A 23,761-nucleotide genomic window follows, 5' to 3' on the forward strand; every position below is an offset into this window, starting at 1 on the left:
TATGTATATTTTATTTGCTACAGGCCAAGAGCAGAATTACGCGGACCCTAAAGCCAAGATATGCAATATTCGCTGAAAATAAAGTGCAGCATTTATGTATCCGCGTTATTCAGAGACTGCGGTTTAATCCGCTGAGTTTTCGCGGATGGTTAGGTAATTCGCAGACCGTGGATATCTTGAATACTATAAATAGGGAGCATGACCTCTCATTTATGGGTTGTTGATTCTCTGCCATTTTGCCTAGGCCTTTGTAATTTTCACTTGTGATCTTGCCCAAGGGATTTTTACATCGCGCAAAGGTGAATTATGCTAATTAACAATCAAGACCGGGTCGGGGTGGTTGATCACTTGATAGTTAAAGTGAAAGACGATCATCGGGGCCCAAAATAATCATCAAACATTCCGTCCTCCATTATAATCTTATTGCACTCAATCCGTAATTAAGTAACATCGCTAATTAAGGATTGATCAAAATACAAAAGATTTAAAAAACTAAAATTGTTATAAACATTTCTTAGAAAATATAACTCGATCAATTTCCCTTGCTTATAACTTTGTCTATTTGATTGTCAACGAAATTACTGAAACCTTTGTGTTTACAATAAATGACTTGAATCAAACCTTGAGGTTTTGCGATGTTAATCTCATCAAAAAAGTGTGCGACATCAAAGTTTAACACATGTATGCCACTAGACATTGCTTTATTGCAATGTTCATGCATAATTTATTCCATGCAGGCCGGGCCCAATATATTTTTGTACACACACAAAAATTACTAAGCCCAAGACTTTTGTTCAAGGCCCAATATATTTAAAAATTACTAAGCCCAAGACTTTTAAAGGGTATAGAATTTAAGCCCGTGGACATTAGGCCCAGCATTTCTTATTCTCAACTGACATATACGTATGTATATATATGTACTACGAGTAAAAAAGTAACTCATTATCAAATACGGAATAGTTTTCATATAATTTTGAAGATTCATGTAGTTATTGTAGAAAATTGGAGATGGGAATCAGAATTTAAATTTAACTAAAAAAATGAATTGATTGTTGGAGATCAAGTCTTGATATTCGATGGAGTCAGATTCTAAATTTAAGATTAATTTGTTTTTTTTATTATGAATGAATCTTTATTATTTATTGTTAGTATGTTTGCATTAATTTGATGGAGGAAAGTTAATAAAATGGAGGGAAGTTGAGGTAAAATAGGGTAAAGCTGGGAAAAACTTTCGATCTTAACCCTTTATTAAATCTAACGGATATTATATTATCTAACATGACTAGTCATGTTTTTAGCAACTTTAGAGAATCCTAATCCATATTTAAGACCCCTTCTACCAATATACGGAGTATATATGTATATTACACAAATGCTACCTCAAACTTTTATCATTTGATATTTTCACCTTTATTTGAGAAAGGTAACAAAAAGTAGATAAAATACACATAAATATATTATCATCCGTATAAAGTACATTGTTTAATAAAGTACCGAATCACAATTACTGTATGATTTATAACTATGATTAGTTTAATTAAAGGTCCAGATACCCTCTTCCTATTCTCTAAATTGATATTGATATTACGGCTGCATCTTTATAAATTTATGAACTATTGACGTTTTTATCTAAATAGTATGGAATAATAATCAACAATTATATAGTAAAATACAGTATATGATACTACGTAGTTTAAAAGATCTAGTTATAAAACTTGTTATAGAATCTAAATCTAAACATATATATATATATATATATATATATATATATATATATATATATATATATATATATATATATATATATATATATATATATATATATATATATATATATAGTGGTAGGATCAAGAGGGAAGTAACCATTCGGGGGAAGCAGGGGGAAGTAAAAACTTTTTTTTTTCGTTTTTTGAAAAAACTTTGTTCACGAACATTATAGATGAGATGAAAATATGAACATTTAGTAGAGACACTTTGTGATAAATGTTTTTATTTTGGCGGAAAAACGCTCGAAGAAGTAATATATAACAATTATCGTGTTTTTCGAGAGTATTTTGAGGTTTTAGCTATTGGGGTTTAGATATTAGGGTTTAGATATTAGGGTTTATAGGGTTTAGATATTAGGGTTTAGAAATTTAGGGTTTAGGGTTTAGATTTAGGGTTTAGATTTAGGATTTAGATTGAGTTTTTAACACGAACGGTTTAGAGTTTAGGGTTTAGGGTTTGGTGTTTTGGGTTTATGGAATAAACCCAAAACACCAAACCCTAAACCCTAAACCCTAAACCCTAAACTCTAAATCGGGCTAAATTTTACTTCACAAAACATGGAAAAAAACGTTCATATTTTTCACGAACAATATTATCTTGAATGTTATTTTTGTCAATCGTTTTCCCGCCTAAATAATAACATTCATCACGAAGTGTCTCTTCTAAATGTTCATATTTTCGTGTGATCTTGATGCCGGAAAAAAAAATTCAAAAAAAAAAAACGAAAAAAAAAAATTTGCTTCCCCCGATTGGTTACTTCCCCATTGATCATGCCCCTATATATATATATATATATATATATATATATATATATATATATATATATATATATATATATATATATATATATATATATATATATATATATAATCAAGAAGGAAGCACTTTTTTGGGGGGAAGTAAGTTTTTTTCGTTTTTTGAAAAAACTTTGTTCACGAACATTATAGATTAGATGAAAATATGAACATTTAAAAAAGACACTTTGTGATGAATGTCATTATTTTGGCGGGAAAACGCTCGAAGAAAAAAATAAAAACATTCAATGCATTGAATGTTTTGCTGCTGAGTTTTTTTTAAGGGGTTAGAAATTAGGGTTTAGAAATTAGGGGGTTATAAATTAGGGTTTAGAAATTAGGGTTTTGGGTTTAGAAATTAGGGTTTAGGGTTTAGAAATTAGGGTTTAGATTGAATATTTTAACACGAACGGTTTAGAGTTTAGGGTTTAGGGTTTAGGGTTTTGGGTTGAGGGTTTACGGAGTAAACCCGAAAACCCAAAACCCAAAACCCAAAACCCTAAACTCTAAATCGGGCTAAATTCGAAAAAAACACTTCACACAAGATGAAAACAAAACGATGCAAATAAACTCAGCAGCAAAACATTCAATGCATTGAATGTTTTAACTTTTTTATTCGAGCGTTTTTCCGCCAAAATAATGACATTCATCATAAAATGTCTTTTTTAAATGTTCATATTTTCATCTAATCTATAATGTTCGTGAACAAATTTTTTCAAAAAACGAAAAAAAAAATAATTTGCTTCCCCCTTCCCTTAAAAAAGTGCTTCCCTCTTGATATATATATATATATATATATATATATATATATATATATATATATATATATATATATATATATATATATATATATATATATACACACACGTTCAAATGAGAACGTTCTCATTTTAAGTATTCGTGAGAACAATTCTGAACCACACATTTAATTTAAATAATTTAAATTAAATTATAATTAAAAAAACATTTTAGGTATTTCCAATCGGTAACAATGCATCAACTTATCCTATTTTTTAGCAACATGAACAATTTCAGTTATCAATTTTAAAAATTGGCCAAGACACGAATTCACAAACAAACAAATTTTTATATAGTGTATCATTTTATTATCCCTACACGTTACAAAGCGTAAAGCTTAATGCCACGTGTCACTCAACTAATCACTCTGTTAATTTATTTCCACATGTTAATCCTCCCTTTAATGATGATTATTTCTGTTAATTACACTATAATAACACGTGGGTTAGTGTAAATCGTAAATTAAGCGACCAATTTATAATAATTAATTAAAAATATAATACAGTATACAAAATAGAAGTTACAGATCAAAATCCAATCCTACACCTCTCTTCAAATTTGAAAAAACCAACTCCTGTATACCCGCGATCATGGTCTCATGCCGCCGTAATAGATGACGCTGGTACCACTAATTAATCCGTTACAATTTTATACACCTACCGGTATTATGTCTAACCTGGACCGTTAATCGCAGTTAAACAATTAAAGAAACAACCTGAAAGCTGGAGCTCAAGAACAGCTATGGAGTTGAATCGTAAATTTCATTACACACATTTAGGGTTACAATTGAGAGAGAAAACAATACTATTACACACACGATAACTGACTAACTAAAATTCGTTATCTATATAAGCTAACTGAAAAACATAAACGCTCTAATTCTGTTACAGCTAGGTCAATTGCAGATTTGGGGAAGATGCACGTGCTTCGCCCGTGCACTCTGTTGAATTTGTTGCTCCAGGTCACGTGTCATGCACACTCCACTCATTTAAACCACACACGTGCCACTCACATGATGGAATTAACGAACGTTAACAGGATTTAACAGATATATAACGGACCATAACAATCTCCTCCCCTTAAAAGCATTCTTGACCTCAAGAATTAGGGTTCAAGCAATTTGAAAATGAGGGAATTTTCGAGCAATATCATCGGCAAATTCCCATGTAGCATCTGCAGGCGTACCACCAGACCACTGAATTAACAAACTAACAGCAGCAACATTTCCCCTTTTTGTCAACTTCCTATCCAATACCAAAATTGGTTCAGCTGCAATCGTTGATGTGTGATCCATCATGGGCATTACACCAATAGCTGTAGGAGTAACACCTTTATGTAATTTTAACTGAGAGATATGAAATACTGGATGAACTTGGGAGGTAACTGGTAGCTGTAACTTGTAGGCAACCTGCCCTATACGTTCAAGAATTTCAAACGGACCATAAAATTTTGGTGATAATTTGTGAAATGTACCCTGTCTTAGGGTCATTTGCCTGTAAGGCTGAACCTTTACATAAACCCATTGTCCAACATGGAACTCTTTATCAGTACGCCCCTTGTCTGCATAAAACTTCATTCTGGATTGAGCAACCCCCAAATGATACTTTAATATAGAAATGACCTCCATTCTAGCTGACAAGGACCTGTCCACTGCATCAACCATACTTTGACCCCTTGTGTACAACACAGTATCCACAGGTTTTTGACCATAAACTACTTCATAGGGTGTCACATTAATAGCAGTATGGTAGCTTGTGTTATACCAAAATTCAGCCAAAGCTAACCAATGGACCCACTCCTTGGGTTTCTCACCAGTCATACATCTCAAGTATCCTTCCACACACTTGTTGACTATTTCTGTTTGACCATCAGTTTGAGGATGGTAAGCAGAAGACAATGCCAACTGAACCTTTAATCTTTTAAACAGTTCCTGCCAGAACTTGCTAACAAATACCTTGTCCCTATCACTCACTATAATCTTGGGCAATCCATGTAACTTGTAGATATTATCCAGGAACAATTGAGCTACCTGTACAGCTGAGAAAGGATGTGACAAGGCCATGAAATGTGCATATTTACTTAGTCTATCCACCACCACAAAAATCACATTTTTCCCATGAGATAAGGGAAGTCCTTCTATAAAATCCATTGAAATTTCACTCCAAATCCGTTGTGGGACAGGCAAGGGTTGTAACAACCCTGGATATTTGGTGAGGTCAGCTTTATTCTTCATACAAACACTGCATTCATTGACAAAAGTCTGCACCTGCTTCTTCATCTTTTTCCAATACAACCCACTAGCAATTCTTTTAATTGTAGCATTAATGCCTGAATGCCCTCCAGTAGGTGTATTATGAAAATGAGTGATCAATTTTATTCTCAATGTAGGGTCAGACCCTACCACCATTTTACCCTTTCTGAAAAGCACATCACCTTGAAGGGTGTAATGTTTGGACTGCAATTCTCCTTTCTTCAACTTAGAAATGAAATGTTGAAGGTCAACATCAGTCACCACACTTTGCTTAATTTCTTCATACACATTGTCATGTATGGTGGTGATGTGTACTTGATATAACTGCCCTACCCTTTCAACTCTGGACAATGCATCAGCTACCACATTTTCACACCCCTTTTTGTACAAAATCTCATAGTCATAGCCTAGTAACTTGGGCAAATACTTCATTTGAATAGGGGTAGAAATCTTTTGATCTAGCAGGTACTTGAGGCTGATGTGATCAGTTTTAATCTTAAAATGCCTATCTAATAGGTACCCTCTCCATTTTTCTAGGGCTGCAATGACTGCTAGAAACTCCTTCTCATAAGTGGACAGGGCCTGATGCCTTTTGGATAAAGTTTTACTAAGATAAGCTAAAGGATGCCCATCCTGTAACAAAACAGCTCCCAACCCAATTCCCGATGCATCTGTCTCAACAATAAATTCTTTTTTAAAATCTGGTAACCCTAGTACAGGTACCTGTTGCATAGCTAACTTCAATTTCTCAAAAGCAGCTGTAGCTTTGTCATTCCATTGGAAAGCATCTTTCTTCAACAATTGAGTTAATGGCTGAGCAATTATAGCATAACCCTGTACAAACCTCCTGTAATACCCAGTCAAACCCAAAAAACCCCTTAGTTGCTTTAGGGTTTTTGGAAGTGGCCACTGTTTCATAGCCTCAATTTTCATAGGATCAGTGGAAACTCCCTGTGCAGAGATAACATGACCCAAATATTCCACTTGATCAGTGGAAAACACACATTTTGACTTTTTTGCAAACAAGGTGTTATCCCTCATAGTCTGCAGTACTTTGTGCAGGTGCTGCAGATGATCATTCATGTTGTTGCTGTATATCAAGATATCATCAAAAAACACAAGAACAAATTTTCTCAAATACCTCTTGAACACATGATTCATAAGTGACTGAAAAGTGGATGGAGCATTTGTTAATCCAAAGGGCATTACCAAAAATTCATAATGCCCTTCATGTGTTCTAAAGGCTGTCTTAGCTATATCACCCTCATACATTCTTATTTGATGATATCCAGACCTTAGATCCAACTTTGAAAATACCCTTGACCCGCTTAATTCATCAATCAATTCTTCTATAATGGGAATTGGGAATTTATCCTTTATGGTGTGTTTGTTAAGTTGTCTGTAATCCACACACATACGCCAGCTTCCATCCTTTTTCTTAACCATAACAATTGGTGCAGAAAAAGGACTTTGACTAGGTCTGATGACTCCAGTCCCTAACAGTTCCCCCACCATTTCTTCTATGGCATTCTTCTGAGCTGGTGGGTGCCTATAAGGCCTAACATTAATAGCCTGGGTTCCTTCTTTCAATGGTATCCTATGATCATGTGCCCTTGGTGGTGGTAATTCAGTTGGTGTAGCAAAAACATCTTCAAATGCAGTCAACAAAGAAGTCAACCTATCATCCTGTTGCAAATCTTTTGGCACACTTAAATCTGATGTAGATAACTGACACAGGGTAACAGGATACACATAAAGAAACATGGATGATAACTGAGCTTGATTTTGACTCAAACTCTTAATCATTTTCTTCCCATCTGCCCATTGTACCATTGGCTTCCTTGTACCTCTTAATTCCACTTTCCTGTTGTTGTGATGGAAAGTCATGACCAGCTTTTCAAAATTCCATCTTATTTCCCCTAAAGTACTCAGCCACTGTATGCCAAGCACCATGTCACACCCTCCTAAAGGTATAACCACCATATTACTCACAAATGAGGCATCACTAAGCTTCCACTCTATACTGCAACTTTTAGTAGTGATGATCTTATGCCCTCCTGGTACTATCACATGCATTGGATCAATATCTTTCAATTGACAACAAATTCTTTTGGCCATGTTGCTGTCCAAAAAATTATGTGTGCTACCAGAGTCTATTAGAATATGCACACCTTGATTTCTAATATGACCTGTAATTCTCATTGTTTGATAAGTACTTGTACCAGTAAGTGCACTCAATGAAATTTGTGGTGTATCATCTACATAAGTATCCATTGCATCACTAAACTCATCACCCTCCTGAGTATCACTACTTTCATCTTCACATATTACTTCTAAAGAGTAAACTTGCCCACCACACTTATGCCCAGGCATGTACTTTTGATCACACACAAAACACAGTCCCTTACTTCTCTTCTCATCCAACTCTTTTTGAGTTAACCTTCTACTATTAAATCTTTGAGTTGTGTTATAACTTGAATTAGGTGATACTAACTGTGTGTGTGCAGCAGGACTAGCAACATTCTTAGTAATGTAACTAGCAGGAGATTTAGTAACATTGTAACTAGCAGAAGCAGTTCTTGGAGTAGATAACAATGGAGTATACCTTCTTTTGGCTACAGCCAAGGTATCCTCTTGTAGTTTGGCCAAGCAAAAAGCATCTTCCAAGGTTCTTGGCTTGAACATCCTCACCTGCAACTCAATCTCCTTCTGTAAACCAGCCAAGAACAAGCTGATTGCATGTTTATTGCTAATTTCCACCTTATTCAACAATCTTTCAAATTCATCATAATACTCTTGCACTGTTCCAGTTTGTCTCAGATTCTTCAATTCTGCCAATGGATCCTCTACAGTTGTGCCAAACCTTTTCAATAATGCCTCCTCATATATGGCCCAATCCACTTCTTCACCATGTATCTTGATGAAATGTTGATGCCAACTCAAAGCTTTCCCCAACATGTGAATTGAAGCAATCTTGACCTTATCGTCTTCTTCAATTCTATCAACAGTAAAGAATTGTCGACATCTGTACAGCCATCCAGTGACATCTTCACCTTCAAACTTTGGAAATTCTATATTTGATAATCGTGCTAACTGATGGTTACTCCTACCAGAAGATCCTTCACCATTTCTTGATCTTGAACTATCATTAGCTATATATTGTTGCTGTGTAACCACGCCATCAATCCTTCCATTGATCTGCGTACTCAAATCTTCCATTTTGTGATCCAATTGTGTCTTCAATTCTGCGATGACTCTATTCAAATCAGCAATCGCCGTTCTCATAAAGTCCATCGAGTTGTCTTCGCCGGCATTGTTACGAGTAGCCACCACCATAATTCCTGCAATTGAGGTACAATTCACAGGATTATAGCTCTGATACCAATGTTATGTCTAACCTGGACCGTTAATCGCAGTTAAACAATTAAAGAAACAACCTGAAAGCTGGAGCTCAAGAACAGCTATGGAGTTGAATCGTAAATTTCATTACACACATTTAGGGTTACAATTGAGAGAGAAAACAATACTATTACACACACGATAACTGACTAACTAAAATTCGTTATCTATATAAGCTAACTGAAAAACATAAACGCTCTAATTCTGTTACAGCTAGGTCAATTGCAGATTTGGGGAAGATGCACGTGCTTCGCCCGTGCACTCTGTTGAATTCGTTGCTCCAGGTCACGTGTCATGCACACTCCACTCATTTAAACCACACACGTGCCACTCACATGATGGAATTAATGAACGTTAACAGGATTTAACAGATAGATAACGGACCATAACAATTTTGTATAATATATTCATTTTTTTATGCACGTCGAATGATTATTCAGTTCAGAACTGCCATTGATTTCCTTTGTGTTTTTGGGGTTCTTCCATTGATTTCATATGTGTTTTAGGGTTCTGCGACGGATGAATGAAAGGATCGACTCCAACAGATTGTAAGAGGCTTATATTCACCTTTGTCTTTATCGGGTTTTGATTAGATCCAATTATACTGTTTTCAGAACACATAGAACGATTATTCAATTGAAACAATCATTGATTTGATCTGTGTTTTTAGGGTTTTGTGGCACCGAGGATGATTGAAAGGCTCGGTTCAGTCACATTGTAAGACGCTTCAGTGAAGGTATATGTAATTTTTTTTTTTTTTTAATTTCTAATTTTGTACGTTAAGAAACACACACGCTTATGTTTGAGGTCGATGATGAAGATATATAACGCTTGATTTACCGAGTCTTCAGTACAGATCTCTATTTGTTTTCTTTGAAAAAAATCAGCCCTTGATAAGTAAAATCAATTCAACTGAAAATACCATTGATAAACCCGATTGCTTAGCTTCAATTCAATATATGCAAGAAGGTACTAAATTTTCTAGGTTAAATCGAAATTTCAGTTTTAGTAGGTTGTATCCAAACGATTGAATTTGACCTGATTTGTACCCGGCGAGAATTATCATCTTCAAACTCATACAATGTGTGTACAAATTAAAGGGATCAAACTCTATGAGCTTTTGTTTTTATAGAACCCTTTATAGGATAAAAAATTGCAATTCAAAGGTATGTTGTTAAGCCTACAGCCTCTTGAAAATTTACCAATTTTTACCAAGTTAGTTGCTTCTTTAAGAATTGATAATGTCGTAATTTTAAAGTTATATGTAGTCAATTAAGAATACATTACATAAATTTACAGCCACTCTCAAATTTTAATGCCTTAAAGTCTTGCAATTGAAAACATAACATGTATTGCCACATATATAAGTGGGTCAGATTACCACATCTACATCTTTTTTTTACCTATCTTTACTTATGATAGCTTATTAAATTTACATAGGATTTTGGACAGCGTTTTACTTTGTGTATAGTATTTCTTACCTTTATTTTTATCGGATACGCTATGCCATTCATTATCAACTTCTCCATACATATTAATAGACGTTACAAATTGGACCGTTGACGTGGGTTGGTATCAAAAAGGTTACACGAAATGATTAATTCATTGTACCCAAACTTCTGGTGGGGTGGGTTGCTAATGTAATCACCCATTGGGGCGAAATGAATTGTGTCAAATCAGGTAAAGATGTGTTACCTGGCGGCAGTGAAAAGCCGAGGTTAAGTACTCAGATTATTAATTACTCTAAAACCATGTCATTGCCTCTTGACTTATGATGTCCTTATGGATATACTTTTTGTACCAGCATATTTGCATCAAAAGGTGCTTGAAAATTACTTAGGTTCGGACTCTTTATCATCATTAACCCTGTTTATTTACATGAGTTTGCTTCATGATGTCCTTGTGCATACATATTTTTTTTTTTATTATTATTGGTGTTTTATTACATTGCAGTCTTGAAAATAGGATCGTAGTCACTTAATAAAAGACTTTGTTTTCCAGCTGGTGTATGTTATCATCATCTTGACAACTCTCTGTCTTAACAAAGTGATATCAGAGAAAAGACCACGAACGCATGTATCTCGAGGTAAAAGGTGGTAGGTGATTGTTGTAAACGTCTATAAAGGTTGTGACTTCTGCTATCATCTCGGCGTGATGTTGATTTCAATGTAACTATTCTTCAGATTGGTTAATCAAACCTGTTATATGTATGGTCACTATTCATCATTAATTTTGTTTTAATTGTTTGTTTGTATGTATACGTATGTATGTATTTTATGAAAAGCTCTAGCTTCTTGGTAGGTCGTAAGTTACTCAACTTTTAAAGGTGTAAACCGTTGTACTTTGTTCTTTTGTCTCTACAAATCTTTAACCATTGTTGTATATATATATATATATATATATATATATATATACTTTATGTGACTGTATATATATATATATATATACTTTATGTGACTGTAGAATCAAAGTTGTGGTTATACTTATAATTATAATTGGGCAACTGTTGAGCACCTTCATGGTATGTTATACTTATAATTGGGCAACTGTTAGAGCATAATAAATAATAGATTTGAGGGTTAAAGCCAAAAATAGGCTACAAACTTACACAAATGTACCGATGTCGCCCACAAACCCATTTCCGACCTACTATCGCCTACAAACTTTTAAAAAGTGCGCCAATGTAAACAAAAACTTTCAAAAAGTGTACCAATGTAAACAAAAATGACTTGCTACCGGCTAAACTGGTTAAAAATCAACACGTGTCGTTCGTGGATTGGATCTTAATATATATATCTTAATATATATATACATATATATACATATATATATATATATATATATATATATATATATATATATATATATATATATATATATATATATATATATATATATATATATATATATATATATATATATTGTTATAATTCAGTAGGCTTATAACTACCTTTAATGGTTATAAGAACAAAGAGAGAAAAAGAGAGAAGAAGGAGAGAAGAAATATTGATATTAATATTTCAAGAGAAATGGTGCACCTTAAATGGCTACCATACATGTCTATTTATAGCATAAAATATTACTATGCAAGAAATATAATAATAATAAAATTAACATCCAATCTAGATATTTTATAACACTCCCCCTTGGATGACAATTTTATTAGAGAATAACTAGTACTGCCTCGTTAAAAACCTTGCTAAAGAAAATCCATTGGGATAAAACTTTAGCTAAGGGAAAAAGAGTGCAGCATAGAGTTGACTCCCCCTCAAGTAGGCAACGTCTGAGTTGTTACATCTTCTGAACATGCCTCATGTCAATATTATGAACGTGTGTTCTGAAAATAGCAGTTGGCAGTGCTTTGGTATAAAGATCAGCAGAGTTGTTGATTGAACGTATCTCATTTTAATCTGGTTGTCTTTTACGAGATCTTGAGTATATTAGAAGAATCTGAGGTTTTCATCTGAAACTGTATCATCTAAATCTTTTATGTACAAGTTTAGCCCCTGTGATTTGTCTACAGTCTCCTTCATGGTTTGCTCAAACCCTTGTTTCAATTCCTATTCTCTTGTAGTCTTTTCTGAGCCTTACCAACATACCATTCTTTTCCATCAAACTTATGACCGTTAAGACCGTTTATAGCTTTAGCGCCTCGTCAGCATTTATGTTTTGTTCTGTCATTTTTGATACTCTTCTTTCATTTGTATTATGTAAGCTGTATTATCTTCATAGATAGTTGTTACGCTTTTATAGCGTTCTAGTCCACAAGAATCAATAATGATTTGTATCATTGATCTTAACTAAAATCATTCCCGAGTAGCTTCATGTAATGCAATCACTTCGGCATGATTTGATGATGTTGCAACAAGTGTTTGTTTTGAGAACGTCATGATATTGCGGTGCCTCCATTTAGGAATACATATCCAGTTTGAGATTTAGCTTTATGTAGATCGGATAAATAATCTGCATCTGTATAACCAAACAAATCTTGTTTCGAGTTGTTAGAATAAAATAATTATAAATCAGTAGTTCCCCGAAGGTATCAAACTATTTGTTTGATCCCATTCCAATGTATTTTGGTAGGGGCTGAGCTGAACCTTGTCAACAAATTAACTGCAAAAGAAATGTCAGATCTTGTATAATCTATAAGATACATAAGAACCTCAATTGCACTAAAATATAGAACTTCCGATCTGTTAAAATTTTCATGATCTTCGCAGGGATGAAATAGATCAGTGTCAATATTGAGTGATCTAACAACAATGAGTTTGTCTTTAAAAAAAATGTTTTAAAATCTTTTCGGTATAAGTTGTTTGATGTACAAGTAAACCATTAGGCATATGCTCAATTTGCAATCCAAGGTAATACTTGATTTTTTCAAGATCTTTCATTTCAAAATAATTCTTTAGAAGTTGAATGATTTCATAGATCTCTTTATTTGTTCATATGATGTTAAGAACATTGACATAAACAACTACGATCTCATATCCGAACATTGTTTTTATAAAACATACGTGCAAAATAAGTTTATATTTATACCCTTTTTTTTTATCAAGTAGTCATTTAATCGGTTATACCACATACGTCCCGTTTGTATAAACCAACTTAGAAATCTTTGTGATTTAATGGAATATATTCCCTTGGGTTTTACATTAGATGCTTATGATACCTTAACCCTTTAGGTATATTCATATATATCACTATTAAGTGATCCATACAGATAAGTAGTAACAACATTCATGAGATGCATTTAAATAACTACCAGGTTGATTAAGTATCTAATAAGTAATTGTATCCATTACAGGAGGATAATTTTTCCTCCTAATTCATTTCTGGTCTTTGTGAGAAATATTGAGTTACAAGTCTAGTTTTGCCTTGTAACTTCATTTGCACATTTCTTTTCGGATAAAAATTCATTTGTATCCCATACGTTTCACATCTTTAAAAGTGATAACGATTGATCCGAAAACTTTTCTTTTATCGAGCGATTCTAATTCAGCTCTTATTGCTCCTTTCCATTGAGCTCAATCATGTCCATTTTGTATATTCAATGACAGATTTTAGTTCCAGATCATCATCTTTATTCATGATGTCATTGTAACATTATATGAAAATATCTCATAGAGATTTTAGTTTCATTTCGGTTCCATAATATTGCATAATTTATCGCAATTTTAGTATTTACATTTATCAATATCCTCTGCAGAAGGAATATTGATTTGTGGTTATTCTTGAACACTTTCTCTTACCTCATTATTAGCTGATTTTCTTTTTCGAGGATTTTTATCTTCGGAACCAATTGATCTTCCACGTTTGATGCGTGGCAAAGACTCAACAGTGACATTATTGCCAGCTTTTGGAATTTCAGTTCGAGCTGGAGCATTTATCGCTGGTATATATGATTTAGTCACTTTTTATATCTGTAAATGCATAAAGTAATTAATTTGCAAGTTCTTGCATATGCATTATTTTTGAACTTTCGTTTCACATTCTTTTGTGCGAGTTCAATATACCTTAATTGATGTTCACATCATGAAGCATCATTTTATTTTTTATTTTTATTTCTCCCCCTAATCTAGGGAACAATGTTTTATTAAAATGACAATCAGCAAAACGTGCTGTAAAAACATCACCCATCATGGGTTCAATATATCTTATGATTGAAGATGTTTTATATCCAAAATATATTATCATCTTTCTTTGAAGAACCATTTTATTGTGTTGTGGTGATACAATTGGAACATACACTGCACAACCAATGTTTTAAGGTAGAAAATATTTGGCTCTTGGCCAAAATCAAGTATTAAGTGAAAATATTTACGACTTCCACATGGTATAATGCGAATTAATGTCGCAGCATGTAAATTTACATGTCCACATATAAATATTGAGAGATTTGTACTCATTATCAATTGTCTAGTTATTAGCTGTAAGCGTTTATCTATTGATTCAGCTAAACCAATTTTGTGAATGCACATGAGCAACTGGATGTTCAACAACAATCCCTGTAGATATATAATGATCATTAAATGCTTGAGATGTTAACTCACCAGCATTATCAAGTCTCATCCTTTTAATGGTGTAATCAGAATAATGTGTTCTCAATTTAATAATTTGTGCAAGAAACTTTGCAAATGCCATATTACGGCTTGATAACATACAAATATGAGACCATCCGCTAGATGCGTCTATTAGAACCATGAAATATCAAAATGGTTCACATGATGGATGAATTGGTTCATATATCTTACCTTGAATTCTTTCAAGAAACATTTGTGATTCTTTTTCACAATATACTTTTCATTAATCACCATATGTGGTTTCCATTAATCACCATATGTGTTTTTTTTTTTTTTTTTTTTTATAAATCACCATATGTGTTTTTTTTTTTTATCATATATCCTTTTCACCATATACGCTTTTAATCATATGCGCTGTGTTTTTCACCATATGCGCTTTTAATCATATGCGATTTTCATCATATGCGTTGTGCTTTTCATCATATTCGCTTTTTATCATATGCGCTTATCATATGCGATGCGCCTTTTATCATATGCGCTTTTTTATGTGAATAGTAAATTAATTAATTTCGTTTTACTATTCATATGAATTAATTTAGATTTACTATTTTGTTAATTGAGTAATATATATATACATCATATACTTGTGACTCCGAAGACTCAAATGAATTTGACCATATAGTTATACGTTGTACCTTGCACATTAATTTTCAGTAGAAGCTTTAGATGCATATTATTTTCAGTAGAAGCTTTAGATGCACTTTTTTTTTTTAATCACCAAATACCACAAACACTTTGTTTGCGTTTGTTCATAGTCATCAATGAAAACCATTTTCTTTAATTTTATTTTATACAATAAAATTAACGCATCATTATTCTTTTCAAAAATAATAATCTATTGTTATTGTTCACTTGTGCCATGTTTAACAACAAAAGTCAACAACCTCTGTCTTGTTTGTTGTGGCAATCAAAAACAACCTTTGCTTTTGTTACCGAGAATCCAAGACCAAAAAACAATTAATTTTTAATTAATCTTTTATCAAAACCATAAATGATTTTATTGATCTACGTTGATATGGCCATAAAGAATTGACGGCTGACCTACTTTTGTAAGTGTATTTCGGCTATCATCCCGAAAACGCACAACGACATTTTTTTTTTATGAACTATTTGTTTCATATCTAGCTTAGGCAATTATTGTGAACATTTGGTCCCTATAAGAGCATTTATTTTTTAGACTTTTAGTTGATTTGTACTTGTCACAATTAGGGATAGCACCCGCGGGTCGTGAATGCGGATCCATTGGATCCATCACCCGTACCCGCAGATTTTTTTTAAGAGACATCCAATTGAACCCTTGTTCGTTGAAACAATTTGACTATATTTTTACTCCCCATTATTAAACGGGCCATTTTGATGCACACTCTTAAAAAATAATTTGTTTTTTAAGTTTTATTATTCAACCTCCTTATTTCAACGGTCACGTTTTTAACAAAACATTTGACAAGTTTGGAAAAAAGTTTTTTATTGATTATCATCAAAAGTTTTCTATTGTCACTCTACTGGATGGAATTATGGCATACAACCAAAATTGCAACCCAACACTACATAAGAACAAAAAGGTTGTTTTTAATTAACATATGTATATGTGTTAAACTCGGAATAATAATAACTTATTTTAGAAAATTAACATAAGACATGTTGAAACATTTTTGTCACATTTAGCTCATCAAGTCTAATACTTATCATTGATAGATTTTATCACGTCTAGGAGTTGTTTACTTTTTTCTTGTATTAAGTCCTACTTTCATTTACCTTTGTTTGGAAAAAAGTTTTTTTTTTACTTTGCTTTCCCCCTTTCTGTAAAACTCATTTAAACACTTTCTTTGTTTTTTTTTTTTAAAAAAAAACTTCTTTTTTTTTACGTTACCCGTAAATTATAAATATATAAAAAAAACTTTTTGTTTAAATTTTTTTTCTAGTTTTTAAAAGGCCACTTGACCAATTTTTTAATTCTTTCACAACACCTGATATCGTGATCGTGACCTTTCACCAAAGCAAGAGATATTCTTGATAAACTAAACACGGACTCGTGTTTGAAATTGTCGGCCACAAAAAAATTCATTTGATAAAAGTATATATATATTTTTTTAGTTATAGAAGGAGACCACTTCATTTTCAATACTTTATTTTTTGACAAAAAAACTATTCCATTTTACCATCCCCTTTTTTTTCTTACTTTAACTTTTAAGATATAATTTTAATAAAAATACAAACTACTTTTTCTTATTTTAACTTTTAAGATTACTTTTAATAAAAATACAAACTACTTTTTGTATTTTAACTTTTAAGATTTACTTTTAATAAAAGTACAAACTACTTTTTCTTATTTTAACTTTTAAGATTTACTTTTAATAAAAATACAAACTATTTTTTTATTTTAACTTTTAAAATTATAAATTTAAGAATAAACATTAGTATGCATGAAATAAATAATGATTAATTGCATAAGTAATCATAAATGTTAGATAACATATAAAGACCCCGTCGTATTCGTATTGATCGGAATTAATCTCGACCCATGGTACCGTGTTGTCAAATGACGTGTTGCGTACATAAAGTACCGTGTTGTCAAATGACGTGTTGCGTACAATCATGAGGTCTTATTAACATAAATATAAATGTTAGTGAAGTTAATAAGAGTTAGATTACAGAAAATATAATTCAGGTGGTATAACCGACCATATATAACTTAAATAACATAAATATAAATGTTAGTGAAGTTAGTAAAAGTTAGATTACAGAAATATAATTCAGGTGGTATAACCGACCATATATAACTTAAATAACATAAATATAAATGTTAGTGAAGTTAGTAAAAGTTAGATTACAGAAATATAATTCAGGTGGTATAACCGACCATATATAACTTAAATAACATAAATATAAATGTTAGTAGTCCAAAATTTGATATATTCGAGTCTGAAAATTATTAATAATTTCATACCTTGATTAGTGATTCGTGATCGTTTGAGATATCTTTTAATTACACTAAGCTTTTCGTGCTGATAACGTGTTATAATTCAGTAGGCTTATAACTACCTTTAATGGTTATAAGAACAAAGAGAGAAAAAGAGAGAAGAAGGAGAGAAGAAATATTGATATTGATATTTCAAGAGAAATGGTGCACCTTAAATGGCTACCATACATGTCTATTTATAGCATAAAATATTACTATGCAAGAAATATAATAATAATAAAATTAACATCCAATCTAGATATATATATATATATATATATATATATATATATATATATATATATATATCAGGTCAAAATTAGTATGCAACAGGTCAAAACTATAAAATGTTGATATTAGCACATTTTTTGAAAGTTTGTAGGCGACAGTATGACGGAGATGAGTTTGTGGGCGACATCGGTATCAACAACAATGTCGTACAAATAGTAACGATTTCGAAAAGTATTTTTTAGAGTTGTCGTGCAACGCACGGACTGTTAAAAGCTAGTTGCATTTACATAAGAATTACTCCGTATATGGATATTCTTTTAAGGGAGGTGATCCGTACACCACCCCTATTTTGCCATACACCACTAAATAAATTTTCTGGACATTTTTACCCTTCCTTTTGTTCACCACCAACTCCCCCTAACTTTCAAAGAAAGGGTAAAACTGTCTAAATAATTATTTTGGTGGTGTATGGCAAAAACAAGGTGGTGTACGGATCAACTCCCTTCTTTTAATATAGTTATATTAATATTATATTATATATCAAACATTAGAATAGTTATGCTCTGTTATAATTCAGTAGGCTTATAACTACCTTTAGTGGTTCTTGACTGTAGAAGGTATATAGAGATAGAGATACTGTAAAACGGAGAAAACAAAGGTTGAACAAAAGGTATGAGTAATTGGTTTTTTATTTATAGAAAAATGTACAATGAGAGTTTGGTGGCATTTGGAATCTAGAGAGAGAGTGTTTTTGTTAACCAAAAAAATACATACAATAAACTCTAACTCAACACACCTATTTATACTCAAAAAGAAATATACTATGCAATATCTATAATAATAATAAAATTATCATCCAATTATTACTTTTATAACACTCTCCCTTGGATGATAATTTTATTAGTGAATAACTAGTACTGCCTCGTTAAAAACCTTGCTAAAGAAAACCCTTTGGGATAAAACTTTAGCTAAGGAAAAAAGAGTGCAGCATAGAGTTGACTCCCCCTCAAGTAGGCAACGCCTGAGTTGTTACATCTTCTGAACATGCCTCATGCCAATATTATGAACGTGTGTTCTGAAAATAGCAGTTGGAAGTGCTTTGGTGAAAAGGTCAGCAGAGTTTTTGCTGGACTGAACATATCTCATTTCAATCTGGTTGTCCTTAATGAGATTTTGAGTGTATGAGAAGAATCTAGGGGGTATGTGTTTTGTTCGGTCACTTTTGATATACCCTTCTTTCATCTGTGTTATGCAAGCTACATTATCTTCATAGATAGTTGTTGAACTTTTATTGCGTTCTAGTCCACAAGAATCAGTAATGAGTTGTGTCATTGATCTCAACCAAAAACATTCCCCACTGGCTTCATGTAATGCAATTACTTCGGCATGATTTGATGATGTTGCAACAAGTGTTTGTTTTTGAGAACGCCATGATATTGCGGTACCTCCATTTAGGAATACATATCCATTTTGAGATTTAGCTTTATGTGGATCAGATAAATAACCTGCATCTGCATAACCAACCAAATCTTGTTTTGATTCGTTAGAATAAAATAATCCTAAATCAGTAGTTCCTCGAAGGTATCGAAATATGTGTTTGATCCCATTCCAGTGTCTTTTGGTAGGAGCTGAGCTGAACCTTGCCAACAAATTAACTGCAAAAAAAATGTCAGGTCTTGTACAATTTGTAAGATACATAAGAGCTCCAATTGCACTAAGATATGGTACTTCTGGTCCCAGGATATCTTCATGATCTTTACAGGGACGAAATGGATCAGTGTCAACATTAAGTGATCTAACAACCATAGGAGTACTTAATGGTTTTGCCTTGTCCATATTAAAACGTTTTAAAATCTTTTCAGTATATGTTGTTTGATGTACAAGTAAACCATTAGGCATATGTTCAATTTGTAAACCAAGGCAATACTTGGTTTTTCCGAGATCTTTCATTTCAAATTCTTTCTTTAGAAGTTGAATGGCTTCATGGATCTCTTTATTTGTACCTATGATATTAAGATCATCAACATAAACAGCTATGATCACATATCCGGATGTTGTTTTCTTAATGAAAACACATGGGCAAATAAGATTATTGGTATACCCTTTGCTTATCAAGTAATCACTTAATCGTTTATACCACATGCGACCCGATTGTTTCAACCCATATAAAGACCTTTGTAACTTGATTGAGTACATTTCTTTGGGTTTTGCATTGGTTGCTTCTGATACCTTAAATCCTTCAGGTATCTTCATATATATATCACTATCAAGTGATCCATAAAGATAAGCAGTCACAACATCCATGAGATGCATTTCTAAATTTTCAGAAACTGCCAGGCTGATTAAGTATCTAAAAGTAATTGCATCCATAACAGGAGAATAAGTTTCCTCATAATCAATTCCCGGTCTTTGAGAAAAACCTTGAGCTACAAGTCTAGCTTTATACCTTGTAACTTCATTTTTCTCATTTCTTTTTCGCACAAAAACCCATCTATATCCCACAGGTTTCACATCTTTAGGTGTGAGAATGATAGATCCGAAAACTTTTCTTTTATTGAGTGATTCAAATTCAGCTCGTATTGCTCCTTTCCAATGATCCCAATCATGTCTATTTTGACATTCCATGACAGATTTTGGTTCTGGATCATCATCATCATTCATGATGTCATATGCAACATTATATGAAAATATCTCATCAAGATTTTTCATTTCATTTCGGTTCCATAATATTTTTGAATGTGCGTAATTGATTGAAAATTCCGTATTGACATCATCAATCTCCTCTGCAGAAGGAGTATTGATTTGTAGTTCTTCTTGAACACTTTCTTTTACCTCATTATCAGCTGATTTTCTTTTCCGAGGATTTTTATCTTTGGAACCAATTCGTCTCCCACGTTTCTGGCGTGGCAAAGACTCAAGAATAACATTATTGCCAGTTTTTGAAATTTCAATTCGAGCTGGAGCATTTGCTGCTGGTATATATGATTTAGTCACTCTTTTTGTATCTGTAAATGCATCAGGCAATTTATTTGCAAGTTCTTGCATATGCATTATTTTTTGAACTTCGATCTCGCATTCTTTTGTGCGAGGATCAAGATACATTAATTGAGGTTCACACCATGAAACATCATTTTCTTTATTTTTTATTTCTCCCCCTAATCTAGGGAATAATGTTTCATTAAAGTGACAATCAGCAAAACGTGCTGTAAAAACATCACCCGTCATGGGTTCAATATATCTTATTATTGAAGATGTTTCATATCCAACATATATTCCCATCCTTCTTTGAGGACCCATTTTAGTGCGTTGTGGTGGTGCGATAGGGACATAAACTGCACAACCAAATGTTCTAAGGTGGGAAATATTTGGCTGATGACCAAAAGCAAGTTGCAAAGGAGAATATGTATGACTTGCGCTTGGTCTAATGCGAATCAATGATGCAGCATGCAAAATTGCATGGCCCCATACAGATACTGGGAGTTTTGTTCGCATTATCAATGGTCTAGCTATTAGCTGCAATCGTTTAATTAATGATTCAGCTAAACCATTTTGTGTATGCACATGGGCAACGGGATGTTCAACAATAATCCCAATAGACATGCAAAAGTTATTAAATGCTTGAGACGTAAACTCACCGGCATTATCTAGTCTCACCCTTTTAATAGTATAATCAGGGAAATGTGCTCTCAATTTAATAATTTGAGCAAGAAATTTTGCAAATGCCATATTTCGACTTGATAATAGACAAACATGAGACCATCTACTAGATGCGTCTATTAGAACCATAAAATATCTAAATGGTCCACATGGTGGATGAATTGGTCCACATATATCACCTTGAATTCTTTCAAGAAACATTGGTGATTCTTTTTCAATCTTAAGAGGTGATGGTCTTATTATCAACTTTCCAAGTGAGCATGATGTACATGGGATAAGTGCATCATGAGGGATCCTTTGATCCGCCAATGGATGTCCATGTGTATTTTGTATTATTCTTTTCATCATTGTTGATCCTGGGTGACCTAATCTCTCATGCCACAAACTGATCATTACAGGATCACATAATTTTTCTTTAACTACCACATTTACTTCAGGTACATTTATATGTGTATAATGTAAACCAGAATGAAGTCTTGGTAGTTTTTCAATTACACGATTCTTATCAGTGATACTTAAATATTTTTCATTTTCTGTTGTCACTGACTGATAATCATATCCATTTTGGTATATGTCAGAGAAACTTAACAAATTTCTCTTTGACATGGGAGAAAATAAGGCATTATTTATCAGAAAATTCGTACCATTTGGTAACATGAATTTTGCCTTTCCCATTCCTTTTATTAAGTCCACAGGACCTGATATAGTATGTATAGTTCCTTCCGTTGCTTTCAAGTCTGTGAAATATTTTTTAGATTTGAGTATGGTGTGAGTGGCACCACTGTCTGCAATACAAATATCTCCACCATTTGACTGATTTTTTACTCCAGCAGTATACATCATGAACTTCAAAAAAAATATGAGAAACAAATAATGAGTATATAATTCATCAATATATTACATTCAAAACATGTTACAAACGATAGCACATAATAAGGAAATATGTAGTAAACTAGATATGGTGTAGATTGAAAATCTACAACCATTTATTTAACGAGAACATATAATAGGATATATATATATATATATATATATATATATATATATATATATATATATATATATATATATATATATTAGAAATTTATTCATTAAAGTAGTCACAAGTTGGCTCAGTGATTTTTGTATCAAGGTCATCCACAAGATTTGCTTCTTTTCCTTTTCCCTTTAGGGATTCTTGATACCGATTAACAGAATGCTGATTTGTTCGGCAGTTTTTAGACCAGTGGCCAATTTTACCACATCGGTAACAAGAATCTTCAACATTCTTTGAAGAGCCTTCTTCAACATTGTGATTTGTGGGATTGTATGGTGTTTGGATTTTATAATTTTGTGGATTATTATTTCTTTGTCCACGACCACCACGACCACCACGACCACCACCACGACCATTACCATAAGGGTGATTTCGAACATAGTTATGATTTTTATTATTGTTATGGTAATTTCCATGATGATGGTTTTGGCCAATATGGCTACGACCTCTTCCACGCCCTCGTCCATGTGCATTTCTTCTTTTATTATTATTATTATTATTGTTAATAGCATTAGCTTCAGGAAATGCTAGCGCACCGGTAGGACGAGATTCTTGATTTTTCATCAGTAATTCTTTATTAACTTCTGCAACTAAGAGATAAGTTTGAAGTTTGGAAAAAGTTTTATAATTCTGCAATCTTAAATTTTCTTGCACAGTTATATTTGCAGAATGCATTGTGGAGAAAGTTTTCTCCATCATATCAGCATCACTTATTTCTTGACCACAGAATTGAAGCTTTGAACGGATCTTGAACATGGCCGAGCTGTATTCACTTACCTTTTTGAAATC

At 32.7% G+C, this 23,761-nt stretch overlaps 1 long non-coding RNA gene across 1 annotated transcript; it reads left to right on the forward strand.

Moving 5' to 3' along the window:
* The first annotated feature begins 3,752 nt into the window (after nt 1–3,752).
* On the forward strand, nt 3,753–11,332 carry LOC139850584 (uncharacterized). The gene is made up of 4 exons (XR_011760076.1): nt 3,753–4,021; nt 9,516–9,557; nt 9,680–9,745; nt 11,011–11,332. It is a non-coding gene; the product is annotated as an uncharacterized lncRNA (long non-coding RNA).
* Nucleotides 11,333–23,761: the final 12,429 nt, after the last annotated feature.

This window comes from Rutidosis leptorrhynchoides, chromosome 5, assembly GCF_046630445.1.
Source record: "Rutidosis leptorrhynchoides isolate AG116_Rl617_1_P2 chromosome 5, CSIRO_AGI_Rlap_v1, whole genome shotgun sequence".
Lineage (NCBI taxonomy): Eukaryota > Viridiplantae > Streptophyta > Magnoliopsida > Asterales > Asteraceae > Rutidosis > Rutidosis leptorrhynchoides.